General features: G+C 39.1%; 1 protein-coding gene and 1 long non-coding RNA gene across 2 annotated transcripts in view; both read left to right on the top strand.

The window, feature by feature from the left end:
- Positions 1-14,885, top strand: part of GABRA4 (gamma-aminobutyric acid type A receptor subunit alpha4) — a 218,039-nt gene that overhangs the window by 78,732 nt on the left and 124,422 nt on the right. The gene's annotated exons all lie outside the window — the stretch shown is intronic.
- Positions 161-4,976, top strand: LOC144283598 (uncharacterized). The gene is made up of 2 exons (XR_013352163.1): positions 161-931; positions 1,754-4,976. It is a non-coding gene; the product is annotated as an uncharacterized LOC144283598 (long non-coding RNA).

Genomic DNA, 14,885 nt, shown 5'->3' with positions numbered 1-14,885 from the left:
GCTGCCCACAGGAAGTGCCACTAAGCCCCGCCCCTCCGGGCCGTACGCTGCACGCTGCACGTGCGCGGACCTAGCTGTGCGCCATCTTTCGTCCGGTGCTGTCGGTGGCGTCGTCGTTGGTAAGTCGGAGGCCCCGGGGCTTCAGAGTCCCTACGCCTCCAGGCGGTGAGCCACGGGTCTTCAGCATCTTCTCCCGCCATTATCAGGGCGTAGCTGGAGTCTCCTGCCGCTTTGCTCTAAATTCTCTCTTCTCGCAGGGTGAAAAAGAGACGTTACCGCTGGGACGCCCTCCCTCCCCCACCCCCAACCTCCAAGGAGATGGGCTGGGAGCCGAGAGAAAATGAAAAGAAAAGAAAACAAAACAAAAAAACAAAAAACAAACAAACAAAAAAAAAGAGGAATTCTGTGATGTAGGATGTGGGCAAGGCTTCAGGCACGGCTCTGGCGCGGCTGGGGCGGGAGGAGCTCAGGTGTGATGGTGCTGGGCCAGGCGCGAACCACATTCTCTCGGTGGCGGCGGCGGCGGCGGCGGCGGCGGGGTTATAGCCTCAGGCAGGCAGTCCTGCTACGGGAGGGAGAGTGGCCGCTTTCGTGAACGTGAACGCCCATTGGTGTGGACGCGGGTCTGCGGGCTTTAAGGCCGTTGGCAGAGGCGGGCAACCCTTGGGGGACCCAGCGAGCAGAGTCTGGCGAGGGGTGCCGGGGCATCCTCACTGAAGCATCCCAGGCAAGCAGGTGCTACTGCTCGACCTTAAACTCTGATTCTATCTATCTATCTATCTAGGAGCCTTGTCCGAGACAGAAGTTTTGGTTATGAAGCAGATCTTCTCACGTCCCAGCCTGTTTTGGGGTGTCTGCGTCCCCACTGTGTCCGGCTGTGCCCGGCCTCGGCTGCTGGTGCAGCAAAGGCTTCTCAGGTTCCCATCCCCTGGTATGTTGTTTTGACTCCCCTTTGGAGTCTGAGGACGGGATGTTGGGAGGACAAGTCTAGGAGTGTGAGGATCTGTCTGTAGGTTTAAAAGTCGCTTTTACAGACCCGGGATCGAGTCCCATGTCGGGCTCCCTGCGTGGAGCCTGCTTCTCCCTCTGCCTGTGTCTCTGCCTCTTTCTTTCTCTCTCTCTGTGCTTCTCATAAATAAATAAAAAATTAAATCTTAAAAAAAAAAAAGTCGCTCTTACATTTGGATTTTAGGTGGTGCTGAATCTGATAATTCCATATGGCCTGACTATGACTTTTGACTGCTGGAATCCAAACTATGACTCCACTCACAGGAGCTTCATGGATACCAAATTAAAGAAGAATTGGGACCCTTTTTGTAAAGAGCATATACTTTCTCCTTAAATTGAGGATGAAAAAAACTACTTTCTTTTTTAAAAGATTTTATTTTATTTTTTTTAAGATTTTATTTATTTATTCATGAAAATACACAGGAGAGAGAGAGAGAGAGGCAGAGACACAGGCAGAGGGAGAAGCAGGCGCCACGCAGGGAGCCTGATGTGGGATTCGATCCCAGGACTCCAGTATCATGCCCTGGGCCAAAGGGAGGTGCTAAATGGCTGAGCCACCCAGTAATCCCCCTCCAACAAAACTACTTAACAAAATATTGCAAAAACAGCAGCTTAGAAAGGAAGCAAAGAAAGGTTGTTCGCGGAATGCTCTGGCTCTAACAGTTGATCTTGTTTAGGTAAGATGTTAGAATAGTTTAAAACTTGTGCTTCAGGTTAATACAGAGGTTTTTTTTTTTTTTTAAAGGTTTATTTATTCATGAGAGACACAGAGGGAGGCAGAGACACAGGCAGAGGGAGAAGCGGACTCCCTGTGGGAAGCCTGATGGGGGGACTCGATCCCAGGACCCCGGCTGGTATCATGACCTGATCTGAAGACAGACGCTCAACCACTGAGCCACTCTGGTGTCCCAGGCTAACACAGAGTTAGTGGATGAATGGACACAAAAGAAAAAATTTGCTGGAGGGAAATAAAACTTTTTAAGGAAAAAACTAGAGAAATTAGGGGATGAACTTGACAAAGGTGACATAGAAAATAATTTGAAGTTCTAGTAGACCTCTGTGAGAGAGAAGTGGAGATTCAAGGGAATCTAAATTCTCTTCAACAGAGTATTGGAAAAGGGAGAGGTGTTCCGTTGTTATTAGATTGAAAGAGGGGCCTAAGTCCCAAAGTAATGAAAAAGAGAAAGAGTGATCAAATGGAAAGATTCCTTAAAAAAGTCAGAAAACAGGAAACTATTGAGAGATCACAGATAGGGTATGATATACGAAAGGCATTAGAACAGCATCTTGAAGACTGGGAAAGGCTAAGAAGACCTGTAGGATACACAAAGTATCTCCTGTGGTTATCATCCCGCGGGCTACTATCTTCAGGAAGGAGTCCTCTTCATCCTATACAAGTGGCTCTTTCCACCACCTCTTGTTATGGAATTGCAAAGCTAGTGAAGCCTGCCTCTTAGGGCTTTTAAAAAATATTTTTTAAAAAGATTATTTATTTTAGGGAGGGAGTGAGCCAGCGGGGTGGGGAGGGGCCAATGAAGAGGGATAGAATCCTGAAGCCAACTCCTCACTGAGTATGGAGCCCAACTCGGGGTTCCAGGCTCTATTCCATGACTCTGAGATCATGACTTGAGCTGAAATCAAGAGTTGGATGCTTAACTGACTGAGCTACCAAGGCACCCTCATTAAGTGATTTTTAAGGTAATATAGTAATTGTAGGTTTGTATAGAAGTATAGTTTGTGCTTTGAAGGAACATGCCTAAGAATTGGGACTCAACACAAGACTCAGAAAGATGGGGCTATATTGAAAGCCAGGCAAGAGGATGACTTGGGTCCAAGTTTGGATGAGCTTGATGTTAATCTGATGGGAGAAAAGTTCCTGTGTTCCTGGGAATTATGCAACCCAGGGGGATGGAGGAGGAGAATAATTATTTTATTAATAGATTTTATTTATTGATGAGAGACACAGATACACAATGGCTTGTATTTAAACTTCATGGGTACAGGGCCAGTTTGTTAACTTAATATATTCATTTACTGTTGTTTTGAACCACACAGCCAAAACTATACATTGACAAAGACATGGACGGAGGAAGAAGTAGGCTCCCTGTGGGAGCCTGAGTCAAGACTTGATTCCAGGACCCCAGGATCAGGACTTGAGCCAAAGGCAGATGCTCAACCACTGAGCCACCCAGGCATTGCCCCACCCCCCTTTTTAAAGTAGTTGCTTTTAGTAGACTCTGAATGGCGTTTCATTATTGTTGATAGAGATGATTCTGGAATTTAAGAAAGAGAGGAATAGATTAGAGAAAAAAAATGTAATGTCAGAAAACGATAGAAAAGAAGGTAAGTACTCCTTTCTAGCAGTCAGCAATAATCTGTTTTGGGGAAGAGATAAAATTACTAGCAGGTTAAGCAGTTACAAACTCAACTTTCTAAACAGGTTAAATAGTTAAAAAATTAAAACTTCTGAAAAGTGTGAAAGAGAATAGAAGAAAATAAAAGCTAGAGGCATATTTCATTGCTGCAGAAAAATATGTAGCAGAAAAAAATGCTATTCAAGGTTTGAACAATTGGATGATGAAAGTGCCTAGAGGAGCACACGGAAGAGGTATTAGTTCTTACTGGGCCTCTAGGGGCTCGGCCTTCCGAAACATCAATTGCAGCTTCAGTTGGGGAATCTGTGGAGAGTGATTTGCCAGCCCAAACAAATGGGATAAGAGAGAAACCCTAAGAGGCAGGCTTCACTAGCTTTGCAATTCCATAACAAGAGGTGGTGGAAAGAGCCACTTGTATAGGATTGAAGAGGACTCCTTCCTGAAGATAGTAGCCTGTTTCATAAGATAGAGTCTACTTCCAGCAGTACCAGAGGGCCAGAAACTGGGGTAAAGGAGGAAATGGTGATTGAGAGATTTTTAAAGTATGTTCCAAAGAAAAATACTGTACTTCAGATAAAATTTGGTGATTATGGTTGCAAATTTTTAAGCTTTTCTGGAAGGCAGGAATGTCTCAAATGTCGTTCTGTGAAAGAAACAGCAGAATGCTAAGTGCATTTGGTTCCTAGATATGATGAATCTATAGTGTCAGAATTAATATTTTAGTAGCTTTCTGGAGTCTGCTACTCTCTCAGATGGGACAAACATCCTAGTGAAGCTGAAACTAAGAATATTTCCAAGTCCCTTATTCCTTTAGATGACATACAGTTCTGGTTTCTAAGAACACAGTGTTTTGGGAAATAACTGATTTTAAGATCTGAGAATGGCTTGTATTTAAACTTCACAGGTACAGGGCCAGTTTGTTAACTTTATATATTCATTTACTGTTTTGAACCGTATAGCCAAAACTCAAAATCTAATAGTTCAAAACCTAAAGCGATATTAAAAAATATGTACATTGACAAATATTCTGTCCACTTCACATTTTACTTATTTAGTTGTTTCAAACACTTCTATAATACTAAGTGCCCAATACTGTCCTATGTATTTTGCAAATGTTAACTCATTTATTTTGTGTATCAGCGCTTTTATGTAAGAATTCTTGTGATTCCCATTTTGTATATAAGTCCAAAGAGTTTAGTTAATTTTTAAATGACAGAGACAGACCCAGGCAGTCTGGCTCAAGTTAGACTAGTTAAGTAAATGATTCAGTAGGCCTATACTATATATGCCTCTTGTGTCATTTTAAAAATGCAAATGAATGCAAATGTGAATATATTTTCTTAATTCTCTCCCTTTCTCTACAAAAGAAAGCAAACTTTATATACTGCACCTTTTTCCTCCCACTTAACTGCATATTCTGGAAATATTTTCATAATACCTAGGGAGATTCTCATTCTTTTTTTTACAGCTGCATAGTATTTGCTATGTGATTGTGTCACAGTTTACTTAAACCGTCTCCTGTTGGTGGATGCTTGTGTGATTTCCATTTTTCTGCAATTACTAATAGTGTAGTAATAAACATATACACTTGTTTTTCTTGGTGGCTATGTCTATAGTATAAATTCTTAGAAATTGAACTGCTGAATCAAAGATAAATGCATATGTAGTACTGTTTATGTACTGACAAATTCTAGAAGTCTCTTAACATTTCTCATTCTGCTTCATTATAGCCTCATCAACAGAAATGTTTAGATTTTTGCTAGTTTGATAGGTGAAAAATGTTTTTTTTCAGTGTTGTTTTGATTTTTATTTATTATTTAATAATAAGATATGCAGGAGTTGAAAATCTCATTTGTTGAAGGGCTATTTGAATTTCTTTTTGTGTGTCTTTGCCCATTTGTTAGGGAGCTTTTTGTGTTTTATTTCAGTTAGACACATTCATATTTATTTTCAATGTACACATGAGCTACTGTGTATCAGTAGCAGATTTTCTTTAATAATAAAGGCACCACCACCCTTGCCTCCGTCCTTATCTTTGTGGTGATACAATGAGAGCTAGGCCAAGTGTTCCATTCAGGTGGCCAAATTGTTAGATGTAGGTGAAGAACATGAAAAAACAACTTTTCTCTGCTTATTAAGCAGTAGGAAGGCAGCATATCTTTGTCCCCTCTTGAAAGAGCCTCCTTGGGAATATGGGCCTGGTTCCTATTATAACACTGGTCTGTAAGTAAAATCTCCCCAGAAGTCAGATAGCTCTATCTCATACCTAGAGAGGTCTCCAAGTTCTGAGTCTCATCCTTCATGAAATGTAAATACCTAGAAATAGTCTCCCCAGCACTTTGACCCAGTATCTAGGTACCAGTCCCAGAATGTAACTTTTGTCTTGGGGGAAGATGAGTTTTATTATCCTTTTGGATCAGAGCAATTAGCACTATAATTAGGTGAAGAAATGGCTACAGATTTAATCCTGTAATGTAAGAAAATATTTTCTAGGAGAAATGAAAGGATTCTCTAACTTGAAAGTTAAGTACATTTCCATGTTGCAGGAGGGTTGGACTTTTTATAGGAAGGAACAATGAAAAATCCAGGAATATTTTATTTTCCTACATGTACATTCTGTTATTTTTATTATTTCTGCTGGGTAAGGATATTAAATCTAAACCTGGGGCATAGCAAATACTCCACAAATGATCACCATTGTAATAATAATTATGCTTATTATTTTAAGATAATAAAAATGCCTGCATCTATGTTGCAGAAAGAATAAAATGGAAATTACTTTATTTCACTTATGAAATGAATATATGGCTGATATTTAGGTTGGATAGCGTCTGTCATGAGCCTTGAAATCTACAGAGAGGAGCCTGCATTTTCCTCATAGAAGGCTATTTAGCTCACAACTTCTTTGCCTTCCATGGTAAAAGAGTACCTCCCTCCCACCTACGTGTATGTATATACATCACATATACACACATGCCTCCTTGATGTGCCCAGGGTTTCCATTTTCTCCAGAACTTTATAAAAATGGATTTTATGCCTACTAAGGCATAGAGACTTTATTCTCTACTAGTAGCTAAACCCAGTAGTAGTTGGGAGATAATTTCTTATTTGCTGCCTCTTGTAACTCATCTTCTAAGATTCTAATTTAAGGATTCAAATTCTTTTAAATTTCTGTTTAACACTGTGATGGTTTTTCAAATAGGGTAATATAATACCTAGCTGCAAAGACAAAGCGACTTCAGATGGAGTACAATATAGGAAGTTGTGAATCTGTAGTTGAAAAAGAAGGGTCAGTTGAGGTTGAAGTATTGATAATATTTAGTGGAGGATATGGTACATGAATTGGACCTTTTATATGAAGTAAGGAAAGAAGATAACATATCAGGTTTGGAAACAAACATGAACTAAGGTCGTTTCTTGATTACATCTCTTCTAGTGACATACAGTGACAAACAAGAAGTGTAACAACACCTTCATGATTTTATAAGATAATTTTATTTTTTAAACATTTATTTGTCAGAAAGAGAGAGGCAGGCAGAAGGAGAAGCAGGCTCCCCACTGAGCAAGGAGCCTACGGCAGGTCTAGAGATCCCAGGACTTGGGATCATGACCTGAGCCAAAGGCAGATGCTTAACCAATTGAGCAACCCAGGCACCCTATAAGATACTTTTAAAGTACGCTGTGAATCATTAATTATTATTATTTTTGTTGTTGTTAGGGAATGAAAGGAGATCTGCCATCAGCAGAGAACTTACCAGGTTAGACCAAAGAGTTTAAGATAATAGGCTACAGGCAGTGTAGGATAATCATAGTTTTTACACAGGAAAGCAAAAAGAATGAGAAACAGTATTTTAGGAAAGTTGATCATTGGTAAATTGAATGGAAAGAGATTTGTTTCAGGAAGACCAATTACGGAAATATTGGAATAACCTAAGCAATAAATGATGAGAACATCTAATCTAATTTTGACCTTGGGACAGAGAATTCAAAAGAAGAATCAACAGTTTTTTCTAGAGTTAATTTATGAATGGAAGGAAAAGGTAATTTAGAGGTAACTTCAGGGTTAGGAGAAAATAATAAAAATTTGGAAGGGAAAGCAGCATATTAATTTTTACATATATTTGGGTGTTGGCCAATGACTGTATCCAGGAAAAAAATCACTATATAGACACTGAATGTATATTATTGGATTTCTAGTTAAAGAGATAAAAGCATAGAACTCATTAATCTAAAGATGATAGCTGTTAAGTGAGTAAACGTTTTGAGTTATAAGGCCAGAGTAGAGAACAAAGCCAGTATAGTTAGGGAAGCTGAAGAAATAGCGATGTCAAATTAAGGTGGTGGTGTATCCCAGTCTCAGCCTTTCGATAACCAGGGTTGTGGCTGGCCTGGCCCTTGTGGTTCTTTTTATGGGTGAAAGATGCTCTCTGCACTAACCATCAAGAAATGTAAAGAACAAAACAAAGCAAAAACAAGCAAAACGTATATATTACTTATAAGTCTTATAAATTACATGGCCCACTTGGAGCCACACAGCAAGGTCAAGTTGGAGAAGGGGAAGGAGGGCAAGAAGGAGGAAGGGAGGGAGAAAGGTAGTGTGGGCCTGGGGTTCTCCTCTTATTGGGATCAAAAGTGGGGGTTCTAGAGTTTCTTGAGCTGTTTATTGGTGAATTTACAACATATGAATTGGAACTTAAAGTACAGGAAGATAAAAAACAAGCAGCCCAAATGGTTAGTTACTGATATCAACCAAGATCTCTGAAACAAAGAAGCCTAAGGAGTGGCATGACTGTTTGTCTGCTTTTTTGGCTGACAGTGTGTTTGTTCAAGATCACCATCTTTGAAGAGGGTGTTCTTTGAAGCCGTTGCCTCAGCAATCAAAACTTAAGTCAGGCACTAATAATATTCCCAAAAGCTGGAAAACCCTGGGCTTGTACAACATGTTAGCTATATCAAATTTTGATGTGAGGTAAAAGAAAATGAGGTCTGAGAAATCCTCATTAATCTCTTAGTTTAAAGTATTATCCAGGATGGGGTGATGTGTGAAATGGGGAAGCTTGAACTTTTATATCCATTTAAATTTGCACATTGGACCCCTGTCACCCATTATTGAAGAATGATTTGTCAAATTGTGAATAAGCTATTAAATTTGAGCAGCAGAGAGAGATGGGGTGGTAGGAGTGTGTGGTGATGGGAGAGCAGTGCTAAGTTGGCAGCTCTAGGGGCTTATCCTGAGCCGTGCTTGAGGAAATAGTACTTGAGAGGGGACAAAAATGGGCTGGTTCCTAAATTATATCTTTTGCTACTGCAGGCAATTACTACTGTGTTTCTTAGCAGAAGAATGCTTGTTGAGTGCGGATCAAATAAAGGCAACACCAAGAAATACAGCTCTTCCCTAACGCTCAAGAGGGTGAATGCTTGGCATTCTGTTATGGACACCAGCTGAGATGGTGTTGGCTTGATAGTTTTTATGAGAATCAAAATGAGAAGAAATATGGAGAGATACCAACTTCATCTGTCTAAAGACCTGAAATAAAGAGTGGTGATAGGGAAAAGCAGGGGATAAGGGATTCAAAACCTTAATTTTACAAAAGAGCTTGCAGTTCATGGCAGGGCCCTCAGTCTGAGTGACCTGTATTTCCAGACACTTGCCCCTGTCTTGACCCTGTTTGTTTCTGGTTTTGTTGTCTGTGCCCCTGGGGTGAAGCTAAGGACAAAGGACAATTGGGAAGCCATCTATGGCCTACAAAAATAAGCCTTCAGTTGTCATTTTAATGGGTGTACCATTTCACCTTAATTTAATTTTCCTACCTCTAAGAATATATCTTGTTTTGTAAGTTCACAAGCTGACACATCATCCAGAGAGACTATTTTCCCCTATATTCTTCACACAAAGGCTGAGATTATTCTTGCAATAGTAATCAAGATCTTCTGTCTTTGGGTTGCAAAGAAAATGCATTCAACTGTACTTGAAAGGGAAAATTGAAATTTGGCTGCGAATGATAAAGCACTTTCAGTTCTTTCACTTCTGTCTGTTTGTATCAGCTGAGCTGCATTAATAAAAGCAAAAAGGTGCCTGTTGCTTGCTATTGGCAAAAAATACAATGTTCAATCGTGCTAACTGTGTATTAGGTGTGCTCAAGTTTACTGCTATTATAGAACCTTGTGCTTTTAGTCCGTTTTTTCTTTGTCAGTGCTAGCATGGTACCAAATGAATTAGGAAAATACTCCCCAGAGGAAGGCTTTTCCACCAGCTTTAATGGTAGAGCAACTGTGAATCTTCAAAAAAAAAAAAAAAAAAGCCCAAAACCAAAAATCAAATCTCAAGTATAATTGGCTTGTCTTTCTGCTTGTTGTAACCTTTTTACATTACTGGTATAATTGTTTTCTGAAATAATCCTGTGGCCTTATTAGCGTGCTTAATGCTAGTTTCAAATCTTTATTTTATTAGTTGGGTGCACAAGTCATGAAATTGCTGCTGGGTACATTTACCAGTAGCACAACCACCACAATAATACAAGGCATCCGAAAATAAAAATACGTTGGTACCTCTGAGACAGAGATTTCCATAAACAAAGGGTATAATGTAGATTTTTCTTTTTCTCAATCAAATGATCTCATGGATGAGTGCTGATTGTGAAACCATAGTCAAATCTTTAAAAATACAAGGATAAGGACAACATAAAAGTTTGAATCCATGTGGATTCAATAAGCAAAAATTTTTTTTTAGCCAGCCCTGTAGCATGAGACCAGTAGCACAAGTCTAGGCAAAATTGTCAAGTAGGAATAGGTTATCTTTAATTAAGTACCTCTAGCCTCTTCTGTGCCTAATGATATCCCTTTCTTTAAAATCCTCATTGATTTTCTCTCCTCTTCAGAATTATTTATTTTCAAGAAAAGATGAAATTCATTCACACTGAGGTTTAAATAATGAAGGTGGTAATGGTGCTATAGAAAGACCTCTTTGAGCCCAAATAGCCCTAACTTCAAAGTCCACTTATTTTCCAGCTATGTGATTTTAATGAATACATTTTACCTCAGGGAGCTGTGGTATTGGTGCAGACTAGAGCTTACACAATATGGGGGGCCTTGCATAAAAAAATACAAAGCTGTGTATATACATATAGGTAAGAAAGTAATTATACATTAAAAATGATACAAAAAATTAAGAAAAATAAGTTTAGTCATTCCTTAGCCTTATTTATCCATGAAAAACTTATTTCTACAACAACAACAGTTAAATCTTAACAAAATAGCTAGTGATTTGGGGATACAGTGACCTATGACCTATTTTGGTCCTAATTCTCTGAAGATATGAGGGAAACTTTGATTTTATCTCCTTTTTATGAGTCATTTTTTTTCCTAATGAAATTGGATGTGAGGAAGAAGGCCAGGGTTTGGGGTGAAGGAGTCAGGCACCATTGAGTAAATCACCTTTTTTTTTTTTTTTTTTTTTTTTTGTAAATCACCTCTTTAAGTGCACTGAGCTCTACCTTATGTACAAACTGATGGCAAGTCCCCAGAGTAGCTCATACAAGAAATGCATGCCCTTGTGTGCTTTGGTTTCTTTATCATGGCCAAGCCAGTAAACACCTGTTGTAAGATGCATCATAAATTCCATCATGACATAAAGATACATGATAGTGATTTAAAAGATGTACACTTATACTATGTAAATGTATTAATTCATGTGACATTCTTGATAGATGTGTCCCACTAAAATTTTTAACAAAATCAGTGAAGTCTGATAAAGAACATTTCTGATATTGCTCTTCCTAGTCTGTACTATCATATGTAGCAATACTACCAATAATTCCTGCAATTAATTATCGAAGTCAGGAAGACTTACAGGCTACTAGAGTTGGCAAGAGAATTTGGTTCTTCTGGGAGGAAAGGTGCTTTTTCTTTGACAATGCTGTGTTAAGTAGATGGTTCTTTGGAACCCAAAGGTTCCAACAATAGCTAAAACTAAATTTAACTGAATAGGGTGAAAGAATAAGGAAATAAACAAATCTGTGAGAAGTCCCTTGCACAGAGCTGGAACAAAAGAGACCTATTTATGTCTGAGACTCATTTTCTCTTCGGTGCATCAGAATAACCTGTCTTCTGTTTAATTTTGTTTTACAAGGCTCACAATCAAACTCAGCTTTCAGGATGTGTGACTCTAAAAAATCCATGGTCTCTTTAGCTTGTGTTTAATCTGTTGTCATTCACTAGTGACACAGGCTAGAGAAGAAGGGAAAGAAGCAAGAGGGCTAAACAAACTAACTCACAGTGGGATGGCAATGGTATTCACTAGCCTGCTACATATATTTCAAAGGGATGGGGAAAACTTAAATTTGATATAAGTTAATGCAGGGCTCTGAGATCAGAGAGAAGACAAGGAAGCCTGACATAGTTACAGTACCTTCTCTTAGACACTTTGTTCTGTTGGCTTTAGGGGCATCTTTTTTTCTGATCTCTTTGTGTCACTGCTGCTGCTCTGTGGGTCCCCTGCCTCATTGTGACTCTTAAATGTGAAGTATCCTAGGACTCTGGTCCTGGACACCTCTTTTCTTCAGATACAGTTACTTTCTTGATGGTCTTCAAATTACCATCCTTATATTAAAGTTTCCCTAGGTTCTGTGACCTGAGTCTTTCCCCTGAACTTAGACCCATATCCAGTTGTGTACCTAAATCTGACACTTCCAGACTTAAATTCTTGATTTTTCTATACCAAATCTATTTCTCCCATAGTGTTCCTCTTCAAGTAAATGGTAACAGGTCAGAAATTTTGACGTCAGCTTTCAGTCCTCATCTCACAACCCATATCAGCCAAAGTGGTGGTTCAACACTGAAATTTCTTCTGAATCTGACTGCCTCTGTCCGTTTCTGTTGTCATCAGCTTTCATTCAGGCCATCATTTCTTGCCTAGACTCTTATTTTATCCTCCTTTGCCTTGTGTCTATTCTTGCTTCCATTTACCTATACTTCACACATGGTCAGAAGGATCCACTTAACATCTAAATACTCATTTACTCTGAATAAAACCCTCTAATGATTTCACGTAACACTCAATAAAATAAAAAACCCTTACTCTGCCTTTAAGCCTTATATGATTCCAGACTAACTAGTTTCTACCTCTCGTCACTATTCTCTAGCTGTTCTGGATTCAACACTGGAAGACTCTACCTTGGTCTTTGAGTTTCTGTCCATAGCGATCTTCCTCCAGATGTTCACAAGATTTGCTGTTGTACTTGTTTCAGTCTCCGTTTAAGTGTCTGTCTGTCAGAACTTCACTGCCTGTCTTGCTCAAAGTAATAGCCTTCTCTTGCTTTTTCTTTATCTCTTGGTTTATTGCCTCTCTCTCCAAGTGGGATGCGACATGGTCCTGTTGGTCTCCTTTTTATTCCGAGTCTAAAATGTCCTGGCATAGGGTAGGCACTGAATAAATATTTAGTAAATGAATGAATAATTTTTCATTTTCATTTAATGAAAAAGGGATCCATTTGCTTTAGAGCAGCATCATTCTGTTGGGACAGGTAAAGGGAGTCTGTCAGTAAGTCAAGTTCATTTTAGTTCCAAGCCTGTTGCCAGACCCAGCTAATATGTACTAGAATTAAAGTCAAATCCCTGTGATTATAAAAATATGTCATGTACTAAGGAAGACCTAGACTTAGGCTGTTTTTCTACTCAGACACAACAGAGTAACAGAAAGCTTCAGGTCTCCATCCAAATTACCATAAAACTTTTTGTGCCTGCTTTGTGGTATTGGTGATACCTAGGGTGAGGGATTAGAGGAAGGGATAGAATTGAGATTTGAAGGAAGTATAAAGAAGAGATGAATAGGGAAGATGCATCTTTGCGGTATAATTATTCAAGAAGAAATGTAGTAATGTGCCCTCTTTGGAAATATAATATAATGGAAGTATAACCTGCCCATCACTGTTACTTGACTTGTTATATATTATTTCTTTTTCACAGATTTTTTTTTTATTTATTCATGAGGGACACACACAGAGATGGGCAGAGACACAGGCAGAGGGAGAAGCAGGCTCTTGTGGAGAGCGACTGGAGCCAAAGGCAGACGCTCAACCACTGGGCCTCCTAGGCGTCCCCGTTATGTATTATTTTTGTGATTTGAAACAAATCTCTTAAAAATGATACTTAAATTCTTAAGTTGGTGTTAACAAGCTGGAAATAGACCAGAAGGTATATGTGGCTTGTTTCCTCTAATTCTAAAGGAATCCATTGACGTTTTGGTGGGATGCAGTGTCTGTTATCTAATGGCACACCTCTGAGAACCAAAGTCTTTGTCTCAAAGGAAAGCACTAAGTTCTTATGGCACCTTCTAAGGAATATCACTTTGCTACTCCTGTTGTGCTTCTAATGCATAGTACGCAGCATGTGAGTTACTGCTGCTCAGGGAAGTTCTGATAGTCACTGTGAAATGTTGTTTTCCAGATGTTTTAGTCATTAAGAGTAGTGTCAGCACAGCAAGCAGGGCTTCCTTTTTGGGCATTAATGCCTTCAGCAGGGGTTGGTAGCCTACTGGCTCTGGCCTGATAAATAGCTCCAAGTAGGAGTAAGGCATGTCCAGGAAGTGGCAGTGGAATCGCTGGCCTAGGCTGAGTCCTGCCTTTGTTTTCATTCTCCAAGCTGCCTGCAGGCTATAGTCTCCTAATTCTGTGAAAGTGAGACAACTGGAGAAGAGTCAGTCTTACCATGCATGCCTACTTGGTATGAATTGTCAAATAAGGCTTCATTGTCTTGAATCTTATGGGATATTTACATTGTGAACGTACATGATCTTAGAGGAAACCTTTGAGCCCTAGATCCTAGGCAGTGTGCAGATGAAGGACATAAGGCAACGTTGGCTGGTTTTCATAGAAGTTGAACTGGCTAGGGCTAGAATGAAGTTTTGCATCTTAAATGAATCTATTTGCTTTTGTTTGATTGGTTTTGTTTTGTTAATATCCTTAGGCGAGGCAGTATGGTATCTGGAAAATCACAGGAGGATCTATCTACTAAAATGCTTCTCAGAAAAAAAAAAAAAAGGAACAAATGAAACAGGAGTATTAGGAAGAGTTGGGATTCATTCCTTCCCTCTTTCTCTCCTTTCTTTCCTTTCAGTTTGATTTGTATTAAGTCCTTCTAGGTGAGGGGCACACTTAATGGTTCCTGCCTCCTATGAGGGTTATAATGCTAATTGTTAAAAAAATTATGTTTTTATATTGCTGAGATTTCTGCGGAGACTATGAAATACCTGTTTGTGATTTTTTTCCATATCAATTAACAGTTCTGTCCAGTAGGTGGACTCCTTCATGTTCATATAGGAGTTTTCTTTATTCTTTAATTAAGTGTTCCTTAAATCTGTGAAAAGGCTTTTTTCTCATATTGAAGTTTTGGTTTTACCTATTATCTGAGGCTGAAAATAGATTATTGGGATCTGCTTATTACTGTTTGAGAAATAACTTCATCTTTGTTACTTTTTTAAAGATTTATTTATTTTAGAAAGAGAAA

The sequence above is a fragment of the Canis aureus genome, chromosome 14 (assembly GCF_053574225.1).
Source record: "Canis aureus isolate CA01 chromosome 14, VMU_Caureus_v.1.0, whole genome shotgun sequence".
NCBI classification, from domain to species: Eukaryota; Metazoa; Chordata; class Mammalia; order Carnivora; family Canidae; genus Canis; species Canis aureus.
The sequence above is the reverse complement of the archived record's forward strand: the minus strand, read 5'-3'. Positions and strand labels throughout refer to the sequence as shown.